The sequence below is a fragment of the Oryx dammah genome, unplaced genomic scaffold, assembly GCF_014754425.2.
Source record: "Oryx dammah isolate SB20612 unplaced genomic scaffold, SCBI_Odam_1.1 HiC_scaffold_13, whole genome shotgun sequence".
NCBI classification, from domain to species: Eukaryota; Metazoa; Chordata; class Mammalia; order Artiodactyla; family Bovidae; genus Oryx; species Oryx dammah.
The window spans coordinates 36,423,960-36,448,738 of record NW_024070197.1 but is presented as its reverse complement, the minus strand read 5'-3'; the positions used below and the strand labels follow the sequence as shown (position 1 = coordinate 36,448,738).

General features: G+C 39.6%; 1 pseudogene; it reads right to left on the bottom strand.

The window, feature by feature from the left end:
- Positions 1 to 12,662: 12,662 nt before the first annotated feature.
- On the bottom strand, positions 12,663 to 15,605 carry LOC120873321 (annotated as a pseudogene).
- Between the last annotated feature and the right edge of the window lie 9,174 nt (positions 15,606 to 24,779).

Below are 24,779 nucleotides of genomic sequence, written 5' to 3'. Positions count from 1 at the left end.
GGTCAGGCAAGCTTGTCCTTCCCTCTCTCCCCAGAACAGTGTTTCAATGAATGATACCCACCATCTCCTGTATACTGGTTATTTATTTCCTTACAAGAATCCTCTTTGACTATGATTGGGTTTTGAAAACCTGTTTGGAAGTGTTCCCTTATTTATGTATTTAGTAAGTGCTTTATCTCTAGGATGCAAGTACTTATTTCTTTGTAAGAGAGAGGGAAATATGGCGAATCAGTGACCAATTAGACTAAATCTCCACCTTGGAGGCAAAGCAGTGAAGTGGAAAACCATGGATTTAGGAGTCAAACTAGTCAACCTAGATGCTAATCCTTAGTGGTCATATATTAACCTGCGACCTTGAGATTATGTCAAATACCTGTGAGTCTCAATTCTTTCAAGTGTACTTGCCTCAAAGGAGAGGTCCATCTCTGGTGGCTCAATGGTAAAGAATCTGCCTGCCAATGCAGAAGACATGGGTTTGATCCCTGATCTGGGAAGATCCCACATGCCGTGGAGCAACTTAGCCCATGTGCCACAACTGTTGAGCCTGTGCTCTGGAGCCTGGATCCACAACTACTGAGCCCACAAGCCATGATTACTGAAGCCTGTGCTTCTCAACAAGAGAAGCCACTGCTATGAGAAGCCTGTGCACCACAGCTAGAGAGTAGTCCCCACTTGCTGCAACTGGAGAAAGCCCACATATGCAATGAAGACTCAGTGTAGGGAAAAATAAATAGCAAATAAATTATATATGTGTATATATATATATAAACATTTAGTGGGAAGCCCAGGTGGTAAAGAATTTGCCTGCCAAGCAGGTGATGCAGGTTTGATCCCCGGGTTGGGGAGAGTCCCTTGAGAAGGAAATGGCAACCCACTCCAGAATTCTTGCTTGGGAAATTCCATGAACCAAGGAGCCTGGTGGGCTACAGTCCATAGTGTCACAAAAGAGTCAGACAAGACTTAGTGACTAAACAACAATGATCATGGGTACAAACTCCTAGAAACAGGTAGGTGTTCCATCTACATATATGTTCCTTCTGTTCTTTCCCTCTTGCTCTTATGACATTTAAACCTGGGATGATAAACTCACATATGTATTTTGAGAGTTATTTGGTTGGTACAAAGTAATTGCAGTTTCGGACCATGAATTTTACATCGTTATAACTAGGTTCAAACACATCTTTATTAGTCAAAATAGGAACCATTACAATCAACACATATTTGCCAACAAGAAATAAGTTTGTTTATTCCTGTAGCATAAAAATCTGTGATTCAGGATTTGATGGATTCCTGGGAAGCATTTTCTGTGTCCTGCTGGTTATGGAAGCATTTTTCCTGCAAAAAGTTGTTGAGATGACAAAGAAGTGGCAGTAGGTTAGCAAGAGATCAGGTGAATATGGCAGATGAAGCAAAACTGCATAGCTCAACTTTTTCAACTTTGAAGTGTTGGTTGTGCAACATGGGGTCAGGCATCATCATGGAGAAGAACTTGTCCTTTTTGTTGATCAATGCCAGCTGCAGGTTTGTAGTTTTTGGTGCATCTCATTGATTTGCTGAGCATACATCTCAGATGTAATGGTTTCCCTGGGATTCAAAAAGCTGTAGTGAATCAGACTGGTGGCAGACCACCAAACAGTGACTATGACTTTTTTTGATGCAAATTTGGCTTTGGGAAGAGCTTTGGGGCTTCTTCTTGGTTCAGCTATTGAGTTGGTCATTGCCTGTTGTCATATACAATCCACTTTTTTTTTTGCACATCACAATTCAACTGAGAAATGGTTCATTGTTGTTGCATAGAATATGAGAAGATGACACTTCAAAATGATGGTTTTTTTGATTTGCAGTCAGTTCCACAAGGCACCCACTTATCGAACTTTTTCACCTTTCAATTTGCTTCCAATGCACAATGACCACAGAATGGTCAACACTGAGTTCTTTGGAAACTTTTCGTGTAGTTGTAAGAGAATCAGCTTTGATGATTGCTCTCAATTTGGTCATTGTCAACTTCCAATGGCCGGCCACTGTGCTCCTTATCTCCAAGGCTCTAGTCTCCTTTGCAAAACATCTTGAACCTCCATTGCAGTGTATGTTCATTAGCAGTTCCTAGGCCAAATGTATTGGTGATGTTTTGAGTTGTTTCTGTGGCTTTAAGGCTCATTTTGAACTCGAATAAAAAAATTGCTCAAATTTGCTTTTTTCCTAGCATCATTTCTATAGTCTAAAATAAATATAAAATAAACAGTGAATAATAAGTCCTTAGCAAAAAGACATCAAGGGAAAAATGCACATTAAAATGATTTATAACACAACCACATTTATTTAAGAGTGTATTCTAATATCAAAAAGCAAAGTTCAACAATGCAAAATCACACTTACTTTTACACCAAACTAAAATACATGATTCTCTTCCAAAGAAGTTCATTAAAGAACAGTTAAAAGCATTATCTCTCAACAGTCTAAGAACACCCAAGTGATTATTTTCTCTCTCTTTTTAAATAACAGGATGTTATTTTATTTTTTAGAAGCACTTATTTACTTTTCTGGCTGTGCCGGGTCTTAATTGTGGTGTATGAACTCTTAGTTATGGCATGTGGGCTCTAATTCCCTGACCAGGGATAGAACCCTGCCCCCCTGCACTGGGAGCACAGAATTGTAGCCACCAGACCATCAGAGAAGTTCCTGTTTTCTCTCTTTTAAATCTTTGCAAATCATAATACTACTGGACTTGCAGGTCACCAAAATTTTTGATACAAGCATCTTCCTTTTCGTCACTTGTCCTTCTGTTCCTATATTTAATTTTTCTCTCTTCTCCCAGTTGTTTTATCTTTCTCTTCCTGAAAAGATATATCCAGATTTCTCTCTTCTCCTGTGAAATTTTAAAAGCTACTCCTTACATGTTCTTGTCAGAAAATGAAAGTTAAATATTAGCAGAGAGCCTCATTTATTCATTAAACTTAAAATCAGTTGCTTCACAGCTGAGCTGGTCTTTAATGACAATGATAACTTTCATTATTTACAAGTCACTGCTGATGTGTATTTTGTTTAGTCTATAACTAGTGTATCTTATAGTTCACAGCTGACACAGTGAGGAAAGACTACAGAAACTTCTTCTGGCATTTGCTAATGAGAGAAAAAAGAGGAAGATTCAAGAGTGTTTCAGCCCCTGCTTGGAAATCAAACGTGACGACTAAGGTGTCACAAGAAAAGTTAGAGCAACATATATTCTATTAGTTATCTATTATCTATTAATTTTGGGGAGACTTAGGAAGGCTATCCACCTGCAATGCAATGTGGGAGATGTGGGTTTGATCCTTGGGTTGGAAAGATACCCTGGAGAAGGGAACAGCTACCCACTCCAGTATTCTGGCCTGGAGAAACCCATGAACTGTATAGTGGATGGAGTCACAAACAGTCGGGTGTGACTGAGTGACTTTCACTTTCACAGGAAGGCCATGAGTTCTGAATAATGATTATCAATCAACCAGACATAATAGCAGGTATTTTATCCAAGGAAAAGGAACATGTCATAAGTGTTTGCTAGGTCCTAGAAACCAGGCTACTTTTTTAATGAATACATTTTATTTAATCCACTAATCCCCACAACATAAACCCTCTTTTTGTAAATGAAAAAATGGTTTCAGAAGATTTACAAACAAAGCAAGTAAGTAGAAGAGGCAGGGATTAAATAGGTGAATAACTCCCCCAAATTTATCCTTTTAAAAATACCAAGTTAGTACAATCAAGAGAGTAAACATCCTATTAACAAGTAGGGGAATCATTGAAACTGTATTTCTTAGACATTATATAATTAATTTTTTTAATGTAGTTTCTATATTGAATGGAATATAATATGCAAATTATTGTAAAGATTCTTCCAAGTAGTTCAGAATATCAAACACATTAAGAACCATTCCAATTATTTTTGTTTTTATTCCAAAATTTCTCAGGCAAGGCATTTTTTGTTAAAATATTAAGCCTAAAGTAAATTTCAGAAGTCATGATTAAATGTTTCCTGGTGACCTAGTTGTTAGGATTCTGGGCTTTCATTGCTGTGACCCAAGTTCAGTCCCTGGCTGGGGAATTGAGATTCTGCAAATGACCCCGCCCTCAAAAAAGTCATTATTAATATTACTCAAATATTTTTGCAGATAGAGACTGAACTATTAACGTTTTATTATATCACCATGGGCCAAATTAAGAGCATCCTTCTTCTAGAATGGTTGTATGATCAATTATGACTTTGATTTCAAAATTGCTAATACACATCTTCTTACTTAATCCCACTTTAGAAAGTGACTAGAGGACTATTCATTTCTCATTCAGGTTTTTCAAATCTTTCCTCTCTTACTTCATATCATAGTTGTGATAAGATAAGAACATCTCATGATGAAACAGAACATTTCTGTTGTTCTTATCTGGTGACAATCATTATATATATTATACTTTCAGTTTAGTTCAGTCACTCAGTCGTGTCCGACTGTTTGCGAACCCATGAATCACAGCACGCCAGGCCTCCCTGTCCATCACCAACTCCCGGAGTTCACTCAGACTCACGTCCATCGAGTCAGTGATGCCATCCAGCCATCTCATCCTCGGTCGTTCCCTTCTCCTCCTGCCCCCAATCCCTCCCAGCATCAGAGTCTTTTCCAATGAATCAACTCTTCACATGAGGTGGCCAAAGTACTGGAGTTTCAGCTTTAGCATCATTCCTTCCAAAGAAATCCCAGGGCTGATCTCCTTCAGAATGGACTGGTTGGATCTCCTTGAAGTCCAAAGGACTCTCAATAGTCTTCTCCAACACCACAGTTCAAAAGCATCAATTCTTCGGCTCTCAGCCTTCTTCACAGTCCAACTCTCACATCCATACATGACCACAGGAAAAACCATAGCCTTGACTAGACAGACCTTAGTCGGCAAAGTAATGTTTCTACTTTTGAATATGCTATCTAGGTTGGTCCTAACTTTTCTTCCAAGGAGTAAGCGTCTTTTAATTTCATGGCTGCAGTCACCATCTGCAGTGATTTTGGAGCCCCCCAAAATAAAGTCTGACACTGTTTCCACTGTTTTCCCTGTTTCCCCATCTATTTCCCATGAAGTGATGGGACCGAATGCTATGATCTTCATTTTCTGAATATTGAGCTTTAAGTTTTAACTCTCCACTTTCACTTTCATTTAGATGTTTTTTAATATCAAATTTATTTCTCCTGATAGGCTCTGATCTTACGGGGGAAACACCAAGCTTTATTTTGTGTTTATATCATTTACATACCCATTAACTGACAAATATGTAAAGAAATACATTATGAACAAGTCAAGAACTGATTTTAGATTTAGATTTCAGATCAAATTTATAGGTTTGTCGTCAAATGCCTTTATGTCGCTTACTTACAAATATAAACTTGGGGAAGTTGATGAATTTCCTGAGTTTCGATGCTCAAAAACCTTGTAGGTTTTTTTCCTTAAAACTTCACTAAGCTATCTCACAGCCATTATGTTCAGGAGTAGCCAGGGTTTATTGAAAACATACTGGTTGTATACATTGAATAAATTGCTAATATTTTTAAGACAATTTCTTCATCTACATAATGGATATACAAATAATGATTATACTGGAACACTGTAATGAATGCTGAATAAGGTAATACTAAATTTCTTAGCACATTATTTCTATAAATGTTCAACAATTTTGCCATTTCCCTCAAAATGACCAATGGCATTTCCTCCTCCTCAACTCAAGTCCATTTCCTCAGTACTTGTGTGCTTTACTTATCATGGAATACATCTAGAAATTCAAGTCAAAGACAAGAGGACAGAGGCAGTCTGCTAGAATAAGAACCTATAGCTCAACTAGTGGAGGGTGGTGGGTCAGAGAGTGAATAAATGCCCTTATGTTGTTAAATGATAAGAGATATTCATGTGAGATCATCTTTTCAAGCACAAGAAACAAATAATAAAAGGAACATTACGAATCTTGAAATGCTGCAAAAGGAGCCAGGGTTAAAATTTTAACAAGTTAGAGTGATTAGCTAAACAAATCCTGACAGTTTCACAGTCACACAGACACTTAACAAAGGCATGATTTGTGAGTCACCCTTAAGAGGCCCTTCTGCATTTTCCTCCAACTTACCATTTTGTTTCTTTACTATGGATCCTACAATGTCATTCCCTATTTTCTTTGCTAGCCACATATTTTTAAAGTATGGCTAATATTTCCTTTCATCAATGATCAGAAGAGAAATTCTCTTCTGCATCTCACTGTATTGATCCTCTCTTAAAAAAACGTCACTGTTGAGGGAAATGAATCAATCCTTTTCTTTAAGTTTTCAAAATGGAGACTGTCTTTCTTAGGTTTTTACCATTTTCTCTGAAGTACTAAAGTGGTAGATGGTACTCATCTCCCCAATTATAAAAAAGACTGAAAAATTATATATTATGCCATATATAATTTATAATTATTTAAATTATAAACCTGATAGAAATATATTTTAATGAGTACCTATCAAATGCTAGGTATCCTGATATTTAATTTACATATAATTCTCTTATAATCCTCACAGAGATGCAGTGAAGTAGGAAATATTAATCTTATTTTTCTATCAAGGAAGCTAAGGTCAGAAGGTTGAAAATAAATGAAAATAAATATCCCTTGTGGAAGCAATACCTGTAGGAAAGAAGCTTGAAAGAGAAATGGAATGAGAAATGAATCCCAATTACTTACTATCTAGCAAGAGAAAATAACATTACTAACAATTCATGTTATATTCATAGTTCAAATTTATTTTGAATCTTATATTTTCATTTTATTTCATTTTACTAAGAATTAAAAAATAGAAATTTTAGGTATAATTTTCTTATTGAATTATTTTAATTCCCCTTTTGCCTCAGAAACCCATCTCAAATTTTATAGAGCAATTGGCTAAGAAAACGACCTGTACTTTTTTGTTTTTGTTTTTTTTATAGAAAAATGCACTTTATATAGAACTACCCAAGAGCAAATTCCCTTTTATATTAGCTAGGTATGAACATGTGCATTGACTCATAAAGGAATATCTGTTATTTTAGATATTTTTATTAGTGACCAGTCATCTTAGTCAGTAGCAGAAACAAAAAGCTAAACCTTTGAAACCACTGTAGAAAATTATCATAATAAAGAGTTAGTGCAGAGAGATAAGCCGTGTGTGCAAAACTGATTTCACTGAATGTTCAGTATTCTCCCTTATGAAGAAAATAAATATATTTAATTTGCTTATTTATATATTTATTTCTCTTGGATGGACTGTGAAGCACAAATATTGCCCTAACCAGAGGTTTCATATGTCAGTTGCTTTTACAGTTTCTTAAAACTTTCTTCTCCTAGAGAATCCAACCAGCTTCTCTAAAACAGCAGTTTTCAAAAGAAAATCAGAATCTCTGAACAGTGACATCTAATTGTCCTCTTGCCAGTAGTGTGTGTTTAGTGTTGCAGGGAGAAGAATGAGAAGTGAGAGTCTAGGAGATAAATCCTCTTTTTTTTGTTTTTTCCCCATGTCTCAAAATCAACCTACATACCCCTGGAAGAGAGTCAGGGTCCACGCTTCCTGAATGCTATATGGAACATGCTGTGTAGATTACTTAAGGGAGAAAGAAGTATAGAGAATGGGGTAAGGGGTGAGTGTTGCTGAGGCTCAGTGCATGCCATCTCAAAATATGGCTTAATGGCATCTTGATTATTTTGAATCAAAGGTACCTAAGAAACAGCCAATGCAAGTGACACTTTGACCCTCCTCCCTGTCTCCCTGAAAGCAGGAACTAAATCTCTTACATGAAAGGTGCCTTCCTTCAGTCTGCAGGTGGAAGGACACCCTTATCACCAGAGATAGGAAATTCATTAGGGCTGAGAAGCCTGCATAAACAAACCTTGTTACTTCTTTAATTTAATACTCCCAAACCCAAATTCTGTTTAGATCCCTCACTAATTAATCACTCAAAGTCTTAGTTTCTTTGTCATGTCAATTCCTCACAAATTTGTTTCTTTGTCTTAAAAGTATAAAATAGGCCTGCAGTGGCCATGTCTTAATTTACCTCCTGTTTCTATGAGATCTCTGTGTGCACAAGTTAAAATCAGTTTTTTTTTCTCCTGTTAGTCTGTTGTGGTCACTTTGTAAGTGGTCCGGCCACAAGAACTTAAGAGAAGTGTGAGTATATGTGTGTGTTGGAGGGAGTTTCTGCTATTGTTCAATTTGAGGTAATTTTACTAAAATTTTTTGAATGGTATAGCTACAAAGAGTGAGTTTTCATGCATGTTGCAGTTGAGAAAAATCTATCCAAAACCCAATCATATCATTTAAAAAAATGGCATAGTGGTAAAGAATATGCTGTCAATGTAGGAGACACAAGGTCGATCCCTGAGCCGTGAAGTTTCCCTAGAGAAGAAAATGGCAACCCACTCCAGTTTTCTTGGCTGGAAAATTCCGTGGACAGGGAGTCTGGTGGGCTACAGTCTATGAGGTTGCAAAGAGCTGGACACAACTGAGTGACTGAGCACACACACAGTAGATAACATTGTTTTCATATGTTAAAAAAAATTGAATAGACAATTTATGAGAAGAAATACTGATTGAAAAATACACATGGAAATATTCTACCTCTCATCAATCAAATATATAGAAATCCAGCTTCAGTGTTCGAGACAAATGAGCAAATATTAAGAAAAACTACTTCTGTAAATAAATCCTTAGAGGTCAACAACCCCCAAAAAGCAAAAACAATGAAAAGTTAAAATATGCATATTGATATATAGTGTAGCCTTATTCAAAATATTGAATACTTGGAAATGATGCTTAAAATTGAAAAAAGAGTAGTGGACAAATAACTTACGGCATGCTTTATATGAAGAAATACTATTCAAAGGTTAAATTCACCTTTGCAAAATATTGTAATATTATGGAAACATTTGTTTTATATTACATGAAAAGATATATGCTTTATAGATACATTATTTAATATGATATCAAAATTATTTATAGTTTAAAGTGTAAAGCATGAGAAAACTATACTGAAAATGTTAACTTTTATCAGTGACTGTATCTGTTATTCTGGGTATTCATTTTTTCCCTATTTTTCTATTTTCTATATCCCAAATATTTTCTCAGAGCACATATCAATTTTTAAAATGAATAAAAATAAATCTCATTAAAATTATTTATAAGATGAGCCTTAGTATTTGAAAGGATTTTTGAGTGGGATTTATTATTTTATTAAAAACCTGAAATAAGCTAATCACCACCACCTCCCCAAAATGTTGAAAGATGTCATCTGAACAGCATTACACCTCCAGAAAAGTAGATCACATTCCTGCTTCATTATTACTTTAGAAAACTCACCTTTCAACCATCTGCAATATGGGCCATCATTCATATCGAACTTAATTAGAAAACTGTTTGGAAGTTGGAGAAATTCCTAATTTAAATCAATTAAAGGGAAAGTTGTCAGGTTTGCTTTGGGTTTGCTTATCTCTACTCTCACAGCAGGACTGAAGAGATCTGTCTTCCCCAATCTCCTTGTATTCCTCCAGGATTATGTCATAGTTTTCAGTGTGTAAATCTAGGAACTCGTGATGGCAATTAGCATCTGAGACTCCTGCTGTCGCTAGAAGTCCGGGGTGACAAACGAAGACATCCCAGGACTCCACGCTAAAAATTCTTTGATGGGTGCTTCCATTCACAATGACATCTCTAGTTGGTGGGGCCAGGCAACCCTGTATTCTAGCCCTATTTCCATCCTCTGCTGAGAGCTCTTCTTCCTTCCCTCATCCATGCCCTAAATCCTATTGTGTCACAGTTAATCTAGTCATCAAATGGAAAAAGCATGTCAGATAGTGATTATTTAAGGAGCACACTCCTTTCACAGAATAGATCATTATAGGTTCTTTACCTCTCCACTGCTAAAATAAGATTCCTTGCCTTATCTGTTGCCTGCCCATATCCCCCATGGCTTAAAATGTGTGCTCACTCTCCTCCCACCTTATAGGGAACTACTTTCAGTATAGTAATTTCATTTTTTATGCATTCTAAAATTAACATTATCTGCCAAGCACAGGGGATAAGATATATTCTCCAAGGTGATTTTATATAGCTATATAGACAGATAGATAGTTTTTTCCCCCCAAATTAAAAGATTTATTCTCCAAGGCAATTTTATATAGAGAGGTAAAGAGATAGATAGATTAGATAATTTTTCCCCCAAATTAATGCACATGGTCGTTTATATACCTGCCTTTTCCCTTAGGCTGTGCTCCACAAGAACAGGCACCAAGTTTTAATTATCTTTAGTATCCAAAGATGTAGATGACTCTCAGTTTATGACTTGGAAGGAATGAATGAAAGGTATCTTATATTACTTTTGAGTGCAAAAGCAGTAGGAGATTTCAAAGTGATGGAATTTCTAAAATCTTTCAATAATTTGAGAAATGATCCAAGATATCTGAATTAGACATACCTTAAAGTTCCATATAGACTACGGTTTTGACTTCCCTTGTGGCTCAGCTGGTAAAGAATCCACCTGCAATGCAGGAGACCTTGGTCCTATCCCTGGGTTGGGAATATCTCCTGGAGAAGGGAAATGCTACTCATTCCATTATTCTGGCCTGGAGAATTCCATGGACTGTATAGTCCATGGGGTCACAAAGATCGGACAAGACTGAACGACTTTCACTTTCAGGCATCATACTCCACAATTGCAATAGGTGCTCACCTTCAAAAAGACATGCCCTGCAAGGAGAAAAAAAAAATGTAAATCAAAAGAACTTTCTTGAAAAGAGACTAGAAAGTCTAGACTAGTTTATAGTGATGCACTTAAGATATTTAATAGAAAATCCTAGACTAGAGGTTAGAAGACTCTATTCAGACCTTCTCTCTCTATAGTCAAAACAGAAAAGAAAGTCAAAACAATTACCCAAGTAATTAGGATGATTAGATTTTCTATCTCCTCACATACTTTTAATGTGTAACTTTGTCTCCTATGAGATTATAAACCCTTTATGGTCAGAAATTCCACTTTTCTTTGAGTTTCCAAGATTGCCTCTCCTGAATGTGTCTTAGTAGGTACTCATTTTGTTAACTGTTATAAACTAGCTAGTGTAGAATAGACAGGTTCCAAAGATCTCAGTTCTCTTACTCTATCATAGTTTCTTCTGGCATGTCAATCCCAATTTATGAAGGTTCTTTCTGAAGAGTTGGTCCCATGTGAAAGAGCCCAGGGCGGAGAAGGGGGTACTCCACTAAAACAAGAGGCATCTACGGCATACCTCACAGGTTTAAATTCGAATATGTTGTAAAATTATGTCAGAGACTTTTAAAATGAAGGTATCTAGACTCACATCTAGAGCTTCCCTGTTGGCTCAGACAGTAAAGAATCTGCCTACAATGCGGGAAACCAGGGTTCGATCCCTGGGTCTAGAAGATCCCCTGGAGAAGGGAATGGCAACCCCTTCCAGTATTCTTGCTTGGAGAATCCCATGGACATAGGAGCCTGGAGGGCTAGCTACAGTCCACGGGGTCCCAGAGTTGGACACGACTGGGCAACTAACACTTTCACTTTCAGGCTCACATCTAGATATTCTGATCTAACGTTCTGGACTGTAGTCCAGAAATACCCATTTTATTTATTTGTTATTGAGTATTAACATCATAGAAGGCAATAGCACCCCACTCCAGTACTCTTGCCTGGAAAATCCCATGGACTGAGGAGCCTGGTGGGCTGTAGTCCACGTGGTCGCTAAGAGTTGGACAAGACTGAGCGACTTCACTTTCACTTTTCACTCTCATGCATTGGAGAAGGAAATGGCAACCCACTCCAGTGTTCTTGCCTGGAGAATCCCAGGAATGGGGGAGCCTGGTGGGCTGCCTTCTGGGGGGTCGCATAGAGTCAGACACGACTGAAGCGACGCAGCAGCAGCAGCAGCAGAGTATTAACATAATTGATGTATGACATTGTATTGGTTTCAGGTGTACAAATTAATGATTTGATATTTACATATATTGCAAATAATCACAATAAGTCTATTTAATATTCATCATATGTATTATATAATGTGTTTTCTAGCATACATTAAACATAAGACTTTTTAGTGAGATTTTGCTACTATAATAGCTACAGAAAAAAAATAGGACTGAAAGAAGCATTTGTTATTGCCTTCTGCACAGCTCACTAAGGAACCTATGGGGAGGAGGATTGGGGCAGAGGGGGTGCCTGGTAATGCCAGAGGGACAGAGGACACAGTGGATGCTATCCAGCTGAAGGAGTTTGATATGAGAGAGAGAGAGAGAAAGAGAGAGAGAGAGAGGAGGAGGGTGGCTAACAGCCCAGATTTCATGAGGGAGAAACAGGTGGGGAACAAATTCTCAGCATTTGGGAATCACTGGGTCAGAGTCTGCAACACATCCATCACCAGCATGGTGTCCATCACTGTCTTCTCACTGTTGACTGTCAGCTGGGCAGCTCGAGCGGGCGGAGTATTAAAAGGTCAGCAGGACTAGGCTTCCACTGGTCTGTGTCCTTCCTGCAAACCTGTACCCACCACGTGCCCCACAAGGGACACAACCCAGCTAATGGTGGGACAATCAGCTCCCCTGAGGCTGGATGGAGACTGTCAGATCTGGGTTCGAAGCTGGAAGCTTCGCCACCTACATTGAGTCACAGAAGTTAATGCCCATTACAGCAGTTGCAGATTCTCTGAGCAGTAGGTGTTCAATTTCAGGATGCTGATGATTGATGAAGTGGATGTGCTCAGCCACCCCGTGAGAGTCTTGGGAGAAAGGTTGGCTGCTGAGGGTGTAGCTCACAAACAGCCCAACACCAGCTAAGAGGGGCAGCAGCTCCTACCTCCCAACAGCAGATACTGAAATCAGGAGTGAAGGGACCAGGGGGGAGTCTGTGAGGGTCAGGTCCTCTAGGTCAGCAGCCAGAGTGCTGGACACAACCATGGGAGGAGAGATCGGCCAGGCACTGGGGGGGAGGAAGTACTTTAGATCTAGCAGGAAGATATTGGCTGCAGGGGCACTTTTGCCACTGGATTTTTGTTTGTTTTTTAGTTTTCCTCTAGGAGGCAGGATTCACCTGCTCTTCCTCAGACTCTGCTGTCATCTCCGACTCTAATGAGCTACTGCTGGAATCATCACCATCAACCAAGAAGAATTCTCCTCACTCTGATCATTCCTGCTGCCCTTCCCCTCGCCTCAGCCTCATCCTGGTCTTCAGTACTTGCAGATTCTATGAGCTCTGACTCCCCCTCAGAATCTGAGCAGAAAGGTTTCTCTTTGCTCTTCTACTGATTTGATCTTGTGGTCCATTCAGGTACTTCCAAGTTGTGCACAGATGGATATGGGGCTTCCTCTGGACAGTCTGGGAGCTCTTGGTAGCCTGTGACCATGGCATGGAGCAGATGGGACAGTAAGTCCATCAGGAAGTGGTCCTGGTCTTTGAAGGATGATTCCAAGACTGGGACTGGTTTGGGTGCTAGGCAGAGCACCTTGGCATGGTGGCTGAGGGCCCCACACTAATCCAAAGGGGCCATAAATTGCTGGGTGAAGTGAACTTGGTCTCTGATATCACAGTTCTTGTTACACTTAGTCAGACTCAGTACAGACAGGGTCAGCAGTTGAGATCTGCTTAGAGTTGGTCAGGTAAAGCTTGGCCACCAGGTTGATGACAACTTGCAGCTTAAACAACTTAGCTGTTTATCTCAGGATGTCAGATGTAATCCTAGGAACATGCTCACAGTACTCATCCATGAGCCACAGGATGCTGGCTCAGGCGCCATGGGCACCTGGATGTTCTCTGTGAGATTTGCCAAGTGTTTGATGATCACATACTGTGCTGGGTACATCTGCAGCAGTTTCTTCATGATGACCACTGACTCTGTGATCATGAGTTTATCACAGCTGCACCAGGTCATTGAGGCAGATGTCACCTATTTGGCCTATGTTAGGTGTCCAGGGGCTTGGACCATGGCTGCAGTAAAGTCCTTGTATGTGCTGAGAATGTAGGTTTGGAATTCCTATAGGGAAATATGGATGTTAGTCTCATATGCCAGGTTGGTTAGTGCTTCCAGCATCAGGATCTTATCTGGGTGGGGTGGATGGGCCTGATGTAGAAACTCTAGTAGGCCTCAAATATATCTGGGCACAATGGACATGGTGACCAATTCTGGAGCTTCACATAACGCACCACACTGCAGGCAGAGGATGGGTCAGAGGTACTTGGGCCCCTCAGTTGGGGCAAGGGACAGCAGGTAGGGGGAGAAGGGAAGTGGGGCAAATAGGAGGGAGGAAAGGAGAAGGGGGAGGAGGGCACAAGTGGGTAGAGGACATCAACGAGAGGAGGACAGAGCTTGGGTCAGTGCAGGGGTAGGTGAGCTAGGCTGGGGAAGTTGGAGAGGGTGCGATGCACTAGGAGTCCTAGAGAAGCCTTGTTTTTTAAGAGCACAAACTATTTTATGTAACCACTTACAGTGTAACGATTTGCAGTTAGGAAAAATAGCTCCTCCCTAAAGAAAGCTGCTTCTATCAGTTGCTGGCAGTTGGGGAATTCCCTGATTGTCCAGTGGAGGGCCCAGGTTCATTCCTTTCATTCCCTGGTTGGAACTAAGATCCCACCAGCTGCACGGCCAAGAATTAAAGAGTTGCTGGCAGTTGACACAGAGGACAACCAGCAAGTGAGCAAGTGAACAAGCTGGGAGAGCCAGGAGGCTATACCGGAGAATAATAGACTGCCAGGTATAAAGCCCAGCCTTTCTCAAGGCGGCAAGAACAAATGGATCCAGTCCTACAAGTCTATGAAACCTTGTGGATAACATTCTGTAGGTTTCTCCTGGATGATCAAGTGAATCAGAAAAGTGGGAAAGACCTGCTGTTACTTCCCTGTTTACACGATTCTCCTAGGTAAACTTAAAATATCCAGTATGCTAGGTTCCCGCAGCAGAACGCACAGAAATTGTTTCCTAATGATTTTTATATCTAAATTTTTTTTCCAGTTTCTTTACACTTAAGAATGTGAACTATTTTCAGAACTATTGATGAAGACTGAAAGCTTTGAGTCCAACAAGAGGAAGTCTTTTTTTTGGGGGGGAGGGCGTTTAATATGGTTGATTGGAGAAGGAAATGGCAGCCCACTCCAGTATTCTTGCCTTGCAAATCCCATAGACAGAGGAGCCCGGTGGGCTACAGTCCATGGGTCGCAGCGTCGGACATGACTGAGCGACACACACACGCACACGCACACACACAATGGTTGATAGTCAACATATTAACCACTCTCTTAGTGTGGAAAAACCCCATGCGCGTATATGACAGATAATACGTGGACAGGGCGTGGGGGACAGTACGCGGTGGACCGCAAAGGGAGGAGGGAGAAGGGGCGGAGCCTAGTGTGGAAATGACGATGGCCCTGTTCAGGTTGGAGCTCGCGTGAGGGAGAGCTTGAAGACGGCGCCACCAGCACTCAGTTCCCTGGACTGTGTTGAAGAGACGCCTGCCCCTCAGGGAAGACTTTAAGATGAACAGATAAAGCCTCTTTCTCATCAAGTCTGGGCACTTCTGGAGCTCCCACCTGTGCCCTGAACCCTTCATCGGGTAAGTGGCCTTGGAGCCGGTTAAGTTTTCTCAGTTCGGGTCTGGAGGATGGGAGCCCCCGCTGGTTTTCAAAACTAGGGGTTTGGGGAGCTTGTCTCTCAGGTACAGGTATAAAAAGTCGGGGTCTAAACCCTTTTTCCCTCAGGAAGAGCTCGGAATTCGAGTTCCCTCGGAGCTGGAATTCCCTCACAGGGCAGGTCGGCGGCGGCGCTACAGCAGGTGGAATTCATGGTGAGACTGTGTCTCAGATTCTCGTGGCCTCGACCTCGGGGGCCTTCCCTCATTGGCTGGAGGTGTAGGAGTCACTGACTCTTGTTTGCGTCTTACCTGGAGGAAGTCGTTCTGTGTGTGTGTAGCGGCAGGTTCAGTGTGTCTGTGGGAGGCGGTGAGTTCTGGGTTTTCCTACGGTGGTGCTGTCCTAACGCCAGGGACAGTGCTGGAGGCTTCGAGTCTGAAATTAGACCCAGGGGCCTGCACGGTGTAAACAAGCATCAGCTGTTCTTAATGTCTCGGTGGTTCATGGACCACAGACTGAGGAACTTCGCTGAGGAACACCAGTCCTCCCATATCCCCTGCCTCCATGAAACGGGTCAGGTGGCTGTCCGTTCCCTCTGGAGTCATATGGAGAAGGCAGGGTGTGGTCTTGCCCAGACAGTCTTGGAAATGAACATAATGGGACCATCAGTGTGATGTTTTATTGACTGTCCTAGCTCCAGAGAATTTTCTTTGAAGTCATTTTCTTGTCTTTTCACAATGGACACCTGCCCTCCCATCACCTTAATAACCCCTGTCCTATTAAAAGCGTTCAGACATTACCTGAAGAACTGAAATGGTGGTGAATTTTGTTGAATCCCTTTGGAGTGTCATCTCAATTTATGCTGACTTAGCTCGTTGGCTTATGGCACATTTGGGGGGCACGTTTTACTCCAACACAGGGTCTCTCAGCATCTCGGCACTGACCTGATAGAAATCACAAGAAGCAAATGAGGAAGAGTTTAAAAACACTGTTCTAAATAGTGCAACTGTATGCTTGTAGATATTTGTAAATGCATAGGAAATTGTTTTGAAAAAACACACACCCAGGCTACACCCAGGGCAGGGAACTAGAACTGGGGTGGGGTGGGGGACAGGTAGTCAAAGCTGGCCTTTATCATTATAAGTTTTCTATCCATGTAAATTTTTTTTTCAAAATATCTTTTAAGTTGCTTTGGTTTTGTGTTACAATTGTTACATTTTCAAATACATCTTGCATATATGTTTCTATTTATTTACTTTGGCTGCACTGGGTTTTTGTTGCTGGGCACAGGTTTTCTTTAGTTGTGGAAATCAGGGGCTACTGTTTGATTGTGGTGCACAGGGCTTCTCATTGCAGTGGCTTTTGTTGTTGTAGATTACGGGCTCTAGATTGGCAGGCTTCAGTAGTTGTGGCATGTGGGCTCAGTATTTTCAGCTGTCTGGCTCTAGAACACAGGCTTAATAGTTGCATGAGTATTTTTAAAGTTGGTGATAGTATTAATGCATTTAAAAATATTTTGGGTATCTCTAGTCTAATAACAACAAAAAATTATAAAAATAAGTAACCCTATCACAAAACTTCTTTTAAATAGAGTGAGAGGATTACAATGAAGGATTCTTTACCCCTTAAAATGTGTACTGAAGGCTTCCCTCATGGCTCAAACAGTAAAGAATCTGCCTGCAATGCAGGAGGCCCAGGTTCTATCACTGAATCAGAAGATCCCCTGGACAATAGAATGGCTACCTACTCTAGTATTCTTGCTAGGCAGAATTCTCTCCAGTTATGACAAAACATCACCAATTCAGCCTCTTTCAGGAACATATCTATAGAAATTTCCTGGTAGCATTTTTGGAAGAGGACATTTTTTTTTCATGTGTCACCTGAATGGAGGTAGCTCTTGTCTGAAGTACAGGATCTCTGAGTGACCCAGAGTTATCTTCAAATGTATAGCTACATCAATATCTGTAGTATATGAATATATTATATAAATTAAAATAAAATACCTTGACAGAGGTAATGTTACATACATACATACTTGACATATCATGATACCTTTGTGTTTCTTCACAGTGGTACCCTCTTTCTTAGCTGGTGGTTACCTAGCAAATGGCAACTGACACTGGAAGAGTTGAATATAAATATTATGATCACTGTAGCATGGCAGAGAGAGAGAAGATGCTGAGTATGGCATTCAGGTTAAAGCAGTAGGTCTAAACCTTGACTGCACATTATAACTGCCTAGGGAGCTTTTAAAAAGACATAGTGGAGCCCCACTCTCATAGATTCTGATTTAATAGCTTGAGATGGGGCTCAGGCAATATTAGTTTTAAAAGCTCCCCGTTTGATTTTCATGTGCAAGCAGGGTTGAAAATCACTAGGGAGGAAAAATCCATAGTGGTGAGTGGTGGAGCCGACTTGAGTTACAATCGATTGGTAAGCATTTCATACTTGAATATTTTGATCAATTGTATGATCAGAACTGAATAATGCTAGTAAGGATTCGGAGACATGAGAGAAAGCAGTTGGAGTGCACACTAATACTTTGGAGGGCAGCACAATACTCTGGGACACATTGAAAAGAAGAAAGACTAGAATAGATACTTTGTATTCATTCTAATGGACCTGGACAGGATTATTTCTGAGAATTTTCTATTTGCCCTAATCAAGAATTACTCAAATTTAGTTCTCTTACCTAGCTCCTTGGCTTCTCAGGTGGCTCAGTGGTAGAGAATCTGCCTGCAATGCAGAAGATGTGGGTTTAATCCCTGGGTCAGGAAGATCCTCTGGAGAAGGAAATGGCAACCCACTCTGGTATTCTTGCCTGGGGAATTCAGTGGACCGAGGACGCTGGCAGACTAGTCTATGGGGTTGCAAAAGAGTTGGACATGACTTAGTGACTAAACAACAAAAACCTAACTCCTTAACCCCAGAATGAACACATAACATAGAGTGATTTTCTTGCTCCAGTATTTAGTCAACATGGTCTAACTAGTGCTCAGTGATATGCTAATTTGGTAATCACACTCACAAATAGTTGATCTGGATGATTTCACTTCATTATTGAAAGTACAGTCTTAGGACTATTATCATGTAAGTGTTATTCTTCTACAATTCTTTGTTTAAATATAAAGCATGCTTCTCATCTATTCTTCCCAGGCCTTTGGGGGTCCATCTTCCTTCTTCCTTCTCTCTTCTATTGTTCTAATGGCTGGGAAGGCTAGATTTGAGCTTCATTCTCTGGACATTATAAACTGTGTGCATGCATATTTAGATCACAATAACATTGATTCAGGTTATTAAATGCGTGATTATTTTTAAAATGTATGCTACTATGTGAGAGTTGAACTGTGAAGAAAGCTGAGTGCCAAAGAATTGATGCTTCTGAACTGTGGTGTTGGAGAAGACTCCTGAGAGTCCCTTGGACTGCAAGGAGATCCAACTAGTCCATCCTAAAGGAGATCAGTCTTGGGTGTTCATTGGAAGGACTGATGTTGAAGCTGAAACTCCAATATTTTGACCACCTCATGCAAAGAGTTGACTCATTGGAAAAGACTCTGATGCTGGGAGGGATTGGGGGCAGGAGGAGAAGGGAACGACAGAGGATGAGATAGCTGGATGGCATCACAGACTCGATGGACCTGAGTCTGAGTGAACTCCGGGAGTTGGTGATGGACAGGGAGGCCTGGCGTGCTGCAGTTCATGGGGTTGCAAAGATTTGGACAAGACTGAGTGACTGAACTGAACTGATTAACAAAATAAACAAATAAAGAATTTGCTAGGCCCCAGAAACTAGCATACAATTCACAACTTGTATGATTTTTCCATATTATTTAAAAAGAAACAAATATCTTTTTAAATTTTTATTTTATGATCTTTTATACATCTTCATTTATTATATGGAATTTGATAATTAAACACTCTTCCTGTTATTTGATTTTTTTTAATTTTTAACTTTTGCTCCTTTTTGAAATAATCCTGGAGTCCAACATGAGGTTTTTGGATTAGTTATTTTTTGGTTGTTGTTATTTTTTTAAATTTGTTTTTAATTGGAGGATACTTGCTTTACAGAATTTTGTTGTTTTCTGGCAAACCTCAACATAAATCAGCCATAGGTATACATATGTCCCCTCCCTCTTGAACCTCCCTCCCATCTTCCTCTCCTTCCCACCCCATAGGTTGATACAAAGCGCCTGTTTGAGTTCCCTGAGAGGAACAGCAAATTCCCCTTGGCTATCTATTTTACATATGGTAATGGAAGTTTCCATGTTACTCTACTCTCTTCATACGTCTCACCCTCTCCTCCCCTCTTCCCATGTCCATAAGTCTGTTCTCTATGTCTGTTTCTCTACTGCTGCCCTGCAAGTCAATTATTCAGTACCGTCTTTCTAGATTCCGTGTATATACAATATTTATCTTTCTCTTTCTGACTTACTTTGCTCTGTATAATAGGCTCTAGGTACATCCACCTCATTAAAACTGACTCAAATGCATTCCTTTTAATGGCTGAGTACAGTCCATTGTGTAGATGCACCGCAACTTCCTTATCCATTCATCTGTCAGTGGACATCTAGGTTGCCTCCATGTTCTAGCTATTGTAATAGTGCCACAGTGAACATTGGGGTACATGTGTCTTTTTCAATTTTGGTTTATTCATGGTATATGCCTAAGAATGGGGTTTCTGGGTCATATGATGGTTTTATTCCTAGTTTTTTTTAAGGAATCTCCATACTGTCTTCCATAGTGGCTGTATGAGTTTATATTCCCACCAACTGTGTGAGAGGCTTCCGTTTTCTCCACACCCTCTCCAGGATTTATTGTTTGTCGACATTTTCATGATGGCCATTCTGACCAGTGTGAGGTGATACCTATTAAACTTTTGATTTGTGTTTCTCTAATAATGAGTGATATTGAGCATCTCTTCATGTGTTTGTTAGTTATCTGTATGTCTTCTTTGGAGAAATGTCTGTTTAGGTCTTTTTCTCACTTTTTGATTGGGTTGTTTGTTTTTCTGGTATTGAGTTGTCTAAGCTGCTTGTATATTTTGGCTATTAATCCTTTGTCAGTTATTTCATTTGCTATTATTTTCTCCCATTCTGAGGGTTGTCTTTTCAGCTTGCTTTTAAAAGCTTTTAAGTTTAATCAGGCCCCACTTGTTTACCTTTGTTTATATTTCCATTACTTTAGGACCTGAGTCATAGAGGATCTTGCTTTATGTTGTCGAGTGTTCTGCCTATGTTTTCCTCTAAGACTTTTATAGTTTCTGGTCTTATATTTAGCCCTTTAATCCATTTTGAATTTATCTTTGTGTATCGGAGAAGGCAATGGCACCCCACTCCAGTACTCTTGCCTGGAAAATCCCATGGACGGAGGAGCCTGGTAGGCTGCAGTCCATGGGTCGCTAAGAGTCGGACACAACTGAGCAACTTCACTTTCACTTTTTACTTTTATGCATTGGAGAAGGAAATGGCAACCTACTCCAGTGTTCTTTCCTGGAGAATCCCAGGGAAAGGGGAGCCTGGTGGGCTGCCATCTTTGGGGTCACACAGAGTCGGATACGACTGAAGTGACTTAGCAGCAGCAGCAGCATGGTATTGGGAGGTGTTCTAATTTCATTCTTTTACATGTAGCTGTCCAGTTTTGCCAGCACCATTTATTGAAGAGGCTGTCTTTGCCCCATTGTATATTCTTGCCTCCTTTGTCAAAAATAAGGTACATAGGTAGCATGGGTTTATTTATGGGCTTTCTATCTTGTTCCATTGGTCTATATTTCTGTTTGTGTGCCAGTACCATACTGTCTTGATGACTGTAGCTTTGTAGTAAAGCCTGAAATCAGGAAGCTTGATTCCTCCAGCTCCATTCTTTCTCAAAACTGCTTTGGATATTCGAGGTCATTGTGTTGCCATATGAATTGTGAAATTTTTTGTTCTAGTTCTGTGAAAAATGCCATTGGTAATTTGATAGGGATCACATTGAATCTGGAGATTGCATTTGGTAGCATAGACATGTTTGCAATATTGATTCTTCCTACCCAGGAAAATGGAATATCTCTCCATCTGTTTATATCATCTTTGATTTCTTTCATCAGTGTCTTTATAATTTTCTCTATATAGTTCTTTTGTCTCCTTAGGTAGGTTTATTTTTAGATATTTTATTCTTTTTCTTGCAGTGGTGAGTGGGATTGATTCCCTAATTTCTCTTTCTGATTTTTCATTGTTCAGTTCAGTTCAGTCACTCAGTTGTGTCCGACTCTTTGTGACCCCATGAATCGCAGCATGCCAGGCCTCCCTGTCCATCACCAACAGCCAGAGTTCACTCAGACTCATGTCCATCGAGTCTGTGATGCCATCCAGCCATCTCATCCTCTGTCGTTCCCTTCTCCTCCTGCCCCCAATCCCTCCCAGCATCAGAGTCTTTTCCAATGAGTCAACTCTTTGCATCAGGTGGCCAAAGTACTGGAGTTTCAGCTTTAGCATCATTCCTTCCAAAGAAATCCCAGGGCTGATCTCCTTCAGAATGGACTGGTTGGATCTCCTTGCAGTCCAAGGGACTCTCAAGAGTCTTCTCCAACACCACAGTTCAAAAGCATCAATTCTTCGGCACTCAGCCTTCTTCACAGTCCAACACTCACATCCATACATGACCACAGGAAAAACCATAGCCTTGACTAGATGGACCTTAGTCGGCAAAGTAATGTCTCTGCTTTTGAATATGCTATCTAGGTTGGTCATAACTTTACTTCCAAGGAGTAAGTGTCTTTTAATTTCATGGCTGCAGTCACCTTCATTGATTTTGGAGCCCCCCCAAAATAAAGTCTGACACTGTTTCCACTGTTTCCCCATCTATTTTCCATATAGGAATGCAAGTATTTTCTGTGTATTTATTTTGTAATCTGTGACTTTGCTAAATTCACTGATTAGCTCTAGTAATTTTCTGATAGTATCTTTAGGGTTTTCTATGTATAGTATCATGTCATCTGCAAACAGCAAGAATGTTACTTCTTTTCCAATCTGGATTCCTTTTATTTCTTTTTCTTCTCTGATTGCTTCCATAGGACTTCCAAAAATATGTTGAATAATAGTGCTGAGAGTGGACACTCTTGTCTTGTTCCTGATCTTAGGGGAATGCTTTCAGTTTTTCACCACTGAAAATAATGTTTGCTGTGGGCTTATCATATATGGCCTTTACTATGTTGAGGTAAGTTCCTTCTATGCCCATTTTTTGAAGAGTTTTAATCATAAATGGGTGCTGAATTTTGTAAAAGGCTTTTGCTGCATCTATTGAGATGATCATATGGTTTTTATCTTTCAGTTTATTAATATGGTGTATCACATTGATTGATTTATGTATATTGAAGAATCCCTGCATCTCTGGAATAAACCCAACTTGATCATGGTGTGTGAGCTTTTTAGTGTGTTATTGAATTCTGTTTGCTAGAATTTTGTTGAGGATTTTTGCATCTATGTTCATCAGTTATATTGGCCTGTAGTTTTCTTTTTTTGTGTTGTCTTTGTCTGGTTTTGGTAACAAGGTGATGGTGGCCTTGTAGAATGAGTTTGAAAGTGCTCCTTCCTCTGCAATTTTTTGAAAGAGTTTTAGAAGGATAGGCAATAGCGCTTCTCTGAATGTTTGATAGAATTTACCTGTGAAGCCATCTGGTCCTGGGCTTTTGTTTTTCGGGAGATTTTTTATCACAGTTTTCATTTCAGTGATTGTAATTGGGTTGTTCATAATTTCTATTTCTTCCTGGTTCAGTCTTGGAAGATTGAACTTTGCTAAGAATCTGTCCATTTCTTCCAGGTTATTTTATTGCCATATAGTTGTTCATAATAGTCTTATAATCCTTTGTATTTCAGCATTGTCTGTTGTACAGTTGTTATTTTTAATTGTAATGTTAGCATTTGATAACATATTTACTAGATAATAGCAAAATAAATAAACTAATATTTTTGGCTTAGAAATCTTATATTTTCAGGAGCAAATGACATTTATCAAAAGGTCAGTGATCATATCATCTGGAAAAATTCAATATATAGTTTTTAGGATTTTACTGATTATTATGACTTAGTTAACTGTCTTGTTCATTCAGTCTGTTTTAAAAAAAGCTTTAAAACACTGGGAATGTAGATATGCATTTGCATTTTTTTCAGGAAGGAGAGATTAAGTGATTTTACAGTCAAAAGACAAACTAGAGAAATATAAATGTTCTTTTTCCCTTTATCTATCACATAGTTACAGAGTTGTTTTGTGACAGCACCTATAATAAATCTTAAACTTGAAAATACTCAGCTTCTTGGTTCAGACAACAATATGTCTTTATTCTCTGCAATTTTATCTAAAAATATATATAGGGAGAAAACCAGGTAATTTTTTTTTCCCCTAAGGGAACATAGATTACTGCAAATTTTTTCTAAGAATCTCTTTGAGTTCTTTTATTATCTGAAGATAATTTTCAAAGTTATATCTAATAATTGTCTGTACATAAATATCAGAAACAGTATTTATTAAAACCTTTATCAAAAGTCATCTTAATTATTTTAATAACACTATTATTACGTGTTAGTCTCATCACCTAGAGTACTCTTTAGCAACTTTTATAATTTTATTTTAAGAAAGATAACTTATATTTAATCCAGGCAATTAAACATCACTGGGATTTTTTTAAGGTGAGACAGTAGTGGTCAGCATATGATCCTTGACTGTAAGGAGTTTGCATTTTAACCTAGAACAGATATGGTGTAACCAAAAGTGAGATCTGGTTGCTCGTCACTCAAAAGCTGATAAACCATGCTGGTGGAAAGGAAAGTTTGTTTTATTTTGGATGCTGGAAAACAAGGGGGAGGGCAGATGCTTGTGCACAGGACAACTCTCCCCAACCGCGCACCCCCACCCCCTGCCCCAAGTGGGCGAGAGCTTTTATAGGCTGAGGGAAGGGGCCACATGCAGAAATATCACAGTCAGCTCTGACAGCTTGAAATTGGTCATCGGTGGTCTAACCAGTGTCATCTTGATTGCTTTAAGTACAGTTAAAGTGACTTAACAGCAGCAGCAATTTTTAGTTCCAGGTTGGTTTGTTTCCATTTCCTGAGGCCATGTCTCAGATTTGGGGCAGCTTGTGTCATGGCTACAATCTGGTCATTGTGTACTTGACTTCTTCC